This window comes from Maylandia zebra, linkage group LG17 (genome assembly GCF_041146795.1).
Source record: "Maylandia zebra isolate NMK-2024a linkage group LG17, Mzebra_GT3a, whole genome shotgun sequence".
Classification (NCBI taxonomy): domain Eukaryota; kingdom Metazoa; phylum Chordata; class Actinopteri; order Cichliformes; family Cichlidae; genus Maylandia; species Maylandia zebra.
The window spans coordinates 18746662-18756095 of NC_135183.1; the positions used below are offsets into that span (position 1 = coordinate 18746662).

General features: G+C 42.7%; 1 pseudogene; it reads right to left on the bottom strand.

Moving 5' to 3' along the window:
- Nucleotides 1-405: 405 nt before the first annotated feature.
- Nucleotides 406-6382, bottom strand: LOC143412380 (histone H1 pseudogene; annotated as a pseudogene).
- Between the last annotated feature and the right edge of the window lie 3052 nt (nucleotides 6383-9434).

Here is a 9434-nt window from a genome sequence, read left to right on the forward strand (position 1 = left end):
CTAAATTTATTTTTTTAAACTCCCCCCCCCCCCCCCCCCCCCCAAATGTTTCACACTTCCTCTCTCTCACACACACACACACACACACACACAGCAGTCTGCCAGGCTGTGATTAGAGAGGAAGGTTGCAGGGGATATAAAAAAAGAAGAAGGGAAAAGATACTAAGATGCTTTAAGCAACAAATACAACCTATAGACTGCTCTTTATGTGCTTTCCCAGTAATTCAAGATTTGCAACATTTAAAATATTCAGTTCAGTTGTTTTTCTTATTTCTTATTTCACACGGACAGAAAGACAAACAGGTGTGTCAGGTTGATTTATTTCTTTTGGCTGGAGGGCTTTGATAGGTTTGTAGCATAAACCTATTCGCTGGAACGTTAAGACAATATAATTACACTGCAAGCAAGACGCAAGTAGGCAAACTTCTTCATGGTACTCATGCACGGGAGAGAACCAGACAAACGCCGTTCCTTCGCTTGACCCCAGTAGCTCTCGTCCGTTCTCCCGTATCACTGTCCTTTTATTGAGGTTACATGAATATGCATAAGTTCATTAACATATGACGTCTACATACACGAAGAGTACCTTGCCTGTGTGTGTGTGTGTGTGTGTGTGTGTGTGTGTGTGTGTGTGTGTGTGTGTGTGTGTGTGTGTGTGTGTGTGTGTGTGTGTGTGTGTGTGTGTGGACTGCTGATCAAAGGGTCAAACATCCTTGGTCAGGAAGAGGGTAGCCTCCCCCTCACCCTAGATGGTTCATCCTAGATAACACGGTGAGGAAGTCCTGCAGTTCATCTAAACAAAGAGCACTTAGACTAGAACAGACGCAACTACGTTAATCCTACCATAAAATAATAAGACACGGTATGACCTCTCATGCTCCCAAAGTGCTGTCTAATACACACAAAGTTTGCAGACTATCAAGGATCAAAACCTCTACCAATCTACAACTAATTACAAAACTCTAAGCATATATAAGTAAATATTTCTAAGCATAAATGACAATCAACAATACAAATCTAACATTTCCCCCCTTTTTGACCTTTATGCTTGAAAAGTTCCCAGGTATGAATACCTCATGTCTGACAGTTTCAATGCAAACCTTTTTATACTCAGCATATGTCAAATCACCCTAAATTACTGAAAAGGTACACAGTTTAACAAATGTATTAGCAGTTATCCCATTCCTCATTGATCTCATCTCATGGCAAACTGCATCCCACAAACAAACAAATTGTTAATTTAATAGTGAAAATAAGAAGATAACATTTCCAAAAACATCTCAGCTTGGTGATGCTTCCTCCGGGTGTGCGATCACATGTCTCTCTGCAGAGTGGTTTAAGCTCTGCAGGGCGTCATGAATGTCTCTTCCAGTTGTTTCCATCACTGTCCATAGGACCAGAGTCCAAATGTATGTAGAATAGACATTCAAACATACCAGTTGGTTTTGTTGTTCGTCAACATGGGTCTCAGCTATTTCCAAGCTGCAGACTTCTCAGCACTCTAGTTTTATGGCCTCTTACCAGCCCCCATCACCTGACTTCAGACTTTCGTCTTGTGAGGGGGATATTTATGACTCCTTAATTGTCCACGCTCTGCAGAAAAAGCTCTCTGTGGAAAGGGTGCTGGGTTCCGTCATCTTACTGCTGTTATGATCCCAGCAGCCTTCAGAGTGTCATCGTATGCACAGTATAGTGGCACAGCATTAGGTGATGTTCATAGGAAACTGCTGTTATCACCACCATAGCTTCTGGTTCCTGTGCTTTCACAGAATCATGATGTCATCCTCGAACTCCTTCTGCGCTGTCGATGGAGCTTGGCACGCTCCCCTCATCCCACGAGTTTTCATGTTCCAACGCTGCTGAAGGTTTAAGGCAGAGCACGTCGTACACCTTAGTTGTCTTCCTCAGCGTCAATATTGAATCTTTCATTTTATTTAAAATCTCCTGGAAGCTCAGTAGCACAGCTCTCTGTGTGATGTCTGCTGTGCTGAAGATGATCTCTGATCCTCCTGAAGCCTCTCTCCTGGCCTCAGCTCCCATCTTGTGGACGATCCTCTCCTCTATTTTGCAGGCAGTTTCATGGTCCTTGCTGTGGCTCCAAGGTCTGATCTCATGATGGGCCCCAACCAGCTTGACCTTTGACCTCAACCACTGCCTGGCTGTCAGCTATGCCTGGAATGGTTCACGCTTCTCACTGGGTCTCTGAAGATTTCTCAGGAGATTACTGCTGCACCTGTATTTCCTTGCTAAGAAGAAAAACTTCTATTTGGAGAGCATGTCAACAATCATCAAACCACATTCTTTAGTTCAGTGAACTTCACTTATAGGCCATCAAAGCCTCATCTGAACATGGATGCACCACTTGCATAGGTTTAATACTTGTAAATAAACGGCTAATCACACAAATCACTGCAACAATAATAGTAAACATTGTTTAATGTTAATCCTTGCACTCCACCTCTTGACGCATGGACATTCCCATGCATCAACTCACCAAACCTGGATCCCTGTCTTAAAGAAAAAGATTAGCTAGATCATGTCCCAGGCAACATCAGGGCATCACCTCCGGAGTAGCTCCGTAACCCTGCAATAAAAGATGTTAGTGTGTCTTGCATATTAAGTTTGCTTAACACCTGGCTCTCCCAGGAGCCTGCATACACACCATCATGGCCTGGAAAGCAAAATCTGGAAGTGAAATCAAACTTCATACCTGTAAACAATTGTATCATAAGAGTAATAAGCATTCGACATCAGCAAGACAAGTGTCATGTGCAGGCTTTCTCAAATCAGTAACTACAACTATTACCCTAATTCACCTCAGACATGGATTATCCCATGTACTCTGTTAACATTAATGTAATCAGTGACTTCTCTTAAGCAAAGTCACTCCACTCATATATTATTATTATTATTATGGGTTCAAAAGTGGCCAGCAAATGAGCCCATAATAAACTATTCCATAAATACCGTAATCTCTTATTTGTTTTACTCATGTCACTTGTCCGCTTCAGCTGAATCTTCTAAACACAGTCTCAGAAAAACAAACATTAGCAATACACATTGACCATCCTGGTGGGCAGGCGTCGGCCATCCACATTCCAGAGGTGCCATAAAACACCATAAAGTTAGCCATCCCTAGCTGTGGAAAGAAGTAACACCAGTTCTCAACACAGGAAATTTCACACATGTTATTCACATTACCAAAGTAACCTTCACATTTTCCCATCAACACAATGCAACAGCATCACCACCCATAACCTGTAAACACAGTTTTCCTCACACATAAACCCAGAAATCCTGTAGTAGGAAAAAACATCAACCAGTTGTCCTGGTATAAATCGCATCATCAATTCACATGAAGAACTGGCATGCTGTAAGAAAAGAAAATGCAAATATTAGCGCTTGCGCAGGCGTATGCATACTTTGTCACAGTTATCTCTGTGAGCAACTCAAGCTAGTGAATGACACACACATAGTAAATTCACAGACACAGAAAATGGCATTTAAAATGTTAAATCATCACGCAACCTCGAGTGTTGCTGTCATCTTTCTGCTCCTGTAAAAGGAAACACATGGGTTCATCTGCACCTTTGTCAGGTGGGGGTTAGCTTCACACAATCATGTTCAGTCAGTCAGTCAGTTATTTTAAAAGTCTTACTCATTCACTCAGTGGTTCCTTCTTTTGCTAATTGTGGAAATTATCATCGCATTCGTTTCCACGCTCAGCAAAACGACGTTATTTCAAAAAGAAAAATAATTTAGACTGGATTTCCTCGTTGAATCCTTTTTGGGGGGGACTCTCATTTCCTAATTGTCCCAAATAAGTGGCTTTCTCCTGAACCCATTTTAAATGTGGAGAAACTCACTTGCAACAATTTCCTTGACGACGTGTAACGCTTTTAATTCCCGACTTGCAGATCTGCTCAAAGAAAAGAAATTCACAAGCAAAAATCAGTACTTGTTCAAAAATGAAAAATAAAAAATAACAGAGATTATCAAACCAAACTCTCAGTGCACTGTGAAAGTATCAAAATAAAAAGGCCTTGTTAAGTCATGACACAAACTCCTCATCATCTTCACAACAGGAGAAGAATCATCAGCTAGATTCACTCCAAACCAACCATCAACTGCACAACACACAACATAACCCTAATGTCATATTAGCTATGAGTTTAATCACCCGGTCTGTGCTCTTCACTCATTTAAGCCACAGATCTATTTTATTCAATTTTTCCTTTTTCCCTTCATCATAAAACATGTGACATGCTGTCATGCACTTCACAAAAGACGTTTGTTCTGATGTATTCAGAGTTGTGTATCTAAATACAGGATTCACTCGCACATCAAAACAGGAAACTCAGTGTTTTAGAGTCTCCACTCAACACACAACAACTTCAACACATCTCATTCACTCGTGCTAGAATTCAGTCACCTTTCATTAATCTAAAACCAATCAACTAATTTGAATCAGCTATTAACCCACTAGGATGACAGGACGACAGAAATGCATGTTCAAAATGTTATCACTAAAAGAGAATTTCCCTCATACAGTAAATTTAGTAGTAAACTTGTGCTGCATCAATCAAGCAGGAAGCTTCTCCCAATTTACCATTTTAACAACTAAATTTATTGTCTGATCACTGGTTGGTCAAACCAGGATCTTTTTTCCCACAAAAGTTAAACTGTTGTCCTGCAACCTGGAGAGTCAATTTTTTGCATTGGATACATTCAGTATTTAATAACAAGTGTCTGCTAAATTGACACTAATTTAACACTGATGAAAGATAACAAGCTAATTTTCATTGCATGGGTGTTTGTGTTATTAGGCAGGTCTAATGCATGTCTGTGGAGCTGCATCTCCAGCAGAGCATGTTCTTAAAGCTGCCTTTCCTACACATTTCTCTGCTATTATTTAATCATTTCTTAACTAATGTGCTATGAGTCTTCATGAGTCATTTTGTGTTTGGAATTGTTAGTAGGGTTAATGCATGTTCTGCTTGTGTGTGTGTGATTTTGTATATGTTTCTATTTTCGCAATGTTTCAGACTCCGTCTCAATTTTCCAACTTAAGCAGTCAGTTTTGTTTTTCCCAGGTTTGCTAACCCAAATTTTGATTTCCCACATTAAATAATTCCTATGTGTTCTCACCTAGTCTTCTCACTCTGTTGTCCTCTGCCACTTCAATAGTCCAATAGCAGGCAGTTTCTCCTTCAGCTTTGTCCTGTCCCTCCTCTGATGCGGTTGACTTTGTGCTAGTGTCTGAAGTGCTGCCGCTGCCTTCTTGGGCGACTTCTTAGCAGCTGCTGCCGGTTTCTTGGCTTTGGCCGCGGCGGGCTTCTTGGCTTTGCTCTCAGTAGCCTTGTTCATCTTGAAGGATCTGGAGGCCCCGGTGCCCTTAGTCTGCACCAGAGTGCCCTTCGCCACCAGACTCTTGATGGCGGTCTTGACACGGGCCTTGTTCTTGTCCACATCGTAGCCTCCGGCAGCCAGAGCCTTCTTGAGAGCGGCCACGGACAGGCCGTTGCGCTCCTTGGAAGCGGCCACGGCTTTCACAATCAGCTCGCCCACGCTGAGGCTGACCTTCTTGGGCTTGGAAGTCATCGTCTTCTTCTTCTTGGCCTGAACCTCGGTGCAGGGCGTGTTTATGATGGAGCCTTTCCCACCACAGCGCTGGCACGTTGAACGCATCATGAAGGGTCCATTTCTTTCATGTCGCTAGCCAGCATGCTAGCTGCATGTGGCTTGCCCGAGTCACTCAGTCCTTTTTGAGCATTTCAACATGTTGCCACCGCCATCTTGCTCGCCCCTCCGTGGAATTCATCCAATCAGACAGGAAGATGGGTTTGCTTTCTTCTGCTGCTGCTGTTTGTCCACATTGCTGCTGCTTTGCTGGGACTTTTTGTGCTCAGGACTTGCTGCTGTCTCTTTATCATGTTATTGCTTTGGAGCTGCATTCCTTATCTTCAGGGAGGAGTGAGCTCGCTTGTGAGGTTGAGAAACACATGGCACTGTAAATAAGTCAGCCAGAAACTTGGCCTGCATGTTTCCAATGATGTTAAACTAGAACTTTCTTCCGACCGCTGCATGTGGAAAATTGATTCAGGTCTGCTTTTCACCTGAAAGTGACAAACTAAGACATTTCATTATTATCATCACTGCTTAATCAACACACATCTCTCTCTCTCTCTCTGTGTTTTTGTGAACAGTCTTTTCTTAAAAGCAGAAAATGAAATTGTAGATGTTTTTGGCTGATCAACACAAAACCTTTTTCCTAAGATTTTTCTTTTTCATCTACAATATAAGTTCATTCTCTTTTTCACCCTTTTTTTTCTTCTTCTTTACAATAGCTGGTGATCTGCAGAATCACCGCTCTCACTCACGATCAAAGGCAATTACTTTTACACAGCGCACAAGAACACTGTGACGTCAGACACATTCACACTCACTTTGTCATCTGCAAAAATAAATCACATGGCTGATGATATGTGCCATGGTGATCCGTAAATATGATCACCAGTTTATTTAACTATTTTTCAACCCAACAAACAAATAAACAAAAACATGATGCTGATGTTATGAACACTCTACACACAAGTCAAGATGCAGGAAAACTGCTCACGGAAACGCTGCACACTCCCTGTTTCCCCCTCTTTGAGTAGTTCCCAGACAGCTCTTGATCTGATAACGTGTAGCTTGCTCATCAGCTCAGAAAAAAAACTGCAACGCAACATCACACAGTAGTTGCATGCTCTGCCCACAGCGGCAAAGTCTTACACTTTCATATTCAACACAGCTCCTCCATCATGTACTTTTAGATGTTTCATACAGGGTTCAGCATATTAGTTGTTTTCACAGGTGTGCTCCATATCTCAACAATGGCTCATAACAAGACGACAGTCTTTCACACAGGTCAAGTGCCTCTATGCACTTCATTAGTTTAAATATTTACCTATATCACTTCACCTCACATGTCATTGTACTGAATTTAAGCAACCACAAGCTTAATGTAGATTACTTTTAACAACTATCCACCTCAATTAAATCTATGGTCTGGCACACAGGCTGCTGTCGATCAGGGCAAGCTAAAGAATAAACATTGTGTCAGCAAGGGGTGGGGGGAAAGCCATTCACCAGAGCATATCTTAAGTGCTGCTGATGTGGGCTGGCCTTCTCCACAGCTCTCCAAGGCTGGTGTGTTTTCTGAAAACTTCTAACATTTGAATCTCTTCCATTTATAAGCCTGCGATTAACCGCACGGCTCAGGTCCGCGTGACCGCGCTCGCGTGAACCTGCGCAGCTGTGGAGCCGTCGCTCTCTCTCTTTTTTACATAAATACTTTGTGCTGCCAGGAGCAAAGTCCAGCACAAACGTCTGTCTCCCTCCGACTCACTCTTGGTTGCTTAGAAACCCATGATAACAACAACAGTCGGTGTCACAGACCACATGTTCTGCTCCGCACACACTCACACACAACAACAACAACAACGACGACGACAATGACAACAACACAAAATAGGCCTACTGTCCAGCACAATCTGGACCCCGCGGAACTTCTCAACACCCCACTGAGCGGTGGAGAACTCACTACAGTACCCCACACAGCGGTCTGTATTTCGCCCCACTAAGACGGCGAACCAAAAAAAGTTCGAACTGCGCAACTCTGCGACTTAATGCTTCTGTACAAAAAACCCCACTGAGCGGCTTTGTACATCGCCCCACTTAGACGGCGAATTTTAGCCCCACTGAGCGGCGAAGACGTACAGTTATAGAGTTGGACTCTAAACTTACTCGGTGTTGCTTAGCGTGTAATATCAGCCTCGAATCCCGCCAATCGCCATTCATCGAGGAGAAAAGACATACAGCGAATCCACAGGAACTTCCTGGCTGACGTCAGTCTTTCAGCGTGCCTCTCCTCCCCTCGGTGAATGCGATTCCAGGGCTCCGGCATCGAAGGACCAATTAATGATAGGTTTGTAGCATAAACCTATTCGCTGGAACGTTAAGACAATATAATTACACTGCAAGCAAGACGCAAGTAGGCAAACTTCTTCATGGTACTCGTGCACGGGAGAGAACCAGACAAACGCCGTTCCTTCGCTTGACCCCAGTAGCTCTCGTCCGTTCTCCCGTATCACTGTCCTTTTATTGAGGTTACATGAATATGCATAAGTTCATTAACATATGACGTCTACATACACAAAGAGTACCTTGCCTGTGTGTGTGTGTGTGTGTGTGTGTGTGTGTGTGTGGACTGCTGATCAAAGGGTCAAACATCCTTGGTCAGGAAGAGGGTAGCCTCCCCCTCACCCTAGATGGTTCATCCTAGATAACACGGTGAGGAAGTCCTGCAGTTCATCTAAACAAAGAGCACTTAGACTAGAACAGACGCAACTACGTTAATCCTACCATAAAATAATAAGACACGGTATGACCTCTCATGCTCCCAAAGTGCTGTCTAATACACACAAAGTTTGCAGACTATCAAGGATCAAAACCTCTACCAATCTACAACTAATTACAAAACTCTAAGCATATATAAGTAAATATTTCTAAGCATAAATGACAATCAACAATACAAATCTAACAGGCTTCTCTCCCTCTGCTCTCCCTTTCTTCTTTTACTTTTTAGCTCCTCCGGGGATGAAAACCCTCTCTCCTCTTTCTTTATTTACTTTCCTTCCACTCCTCTTTTCCTCCTTCAGTCTCTGCCTTTCAATTTATAAGTGAGGAGAGGAAAAAAAATGAATCCAAACTTTAAATGAGCTAATTTAAAATCAAGCTGCCTGATTACACAGTCATCATGGGTTTCTCTGACTAACCTCACAGAGACCAAGTGTAATGATGCGTTCAGGTACTCAGTGATTCAGAAGTTGTGCCACATCACCAGTGGTAACATGGGACGTGAAATTAGAGAAATTTCCTACCAGACTGCATGTTATGACTGTAACAATGTGTTCTCACCACAGGGTGTCAAGTAATGGTGTTTTGTCAGATGCCTTCTGCATCTCACCATTATTCGCGAGTCTTCTGGCACTGAATCTTTGGCATACCAGCCATGGTAGGGCAAGATGGTGGGGGTATGAATAACAGGTTTGTCAGCCAGGAGAAGATTGTTCACACCTTTGTTATATTGTGTTCATGAGCTGGTTAGGTTACACACTAAAAACTCTTTTCTTAGTGTAGCAACCTACGAAAAAGGGAAAATGTTGGTTTGATGTGAAAAAGGTAGACGGCATCATTGCACCACACATTGATGTTTATAGTGAATGCCATATTTTGAATGTTTCAGCTGCCGCCATTGTTTCATTGTGTTTGGAGCTATGAGTGACAATATCTGGAAGACAGAGCAGTGTGCTAAGCTATCAGTTGACTCTGACAAACTTGATTAGGCCCCAATCACACAGGACTAGAGGCCAGTTGACACCAATCTGGAA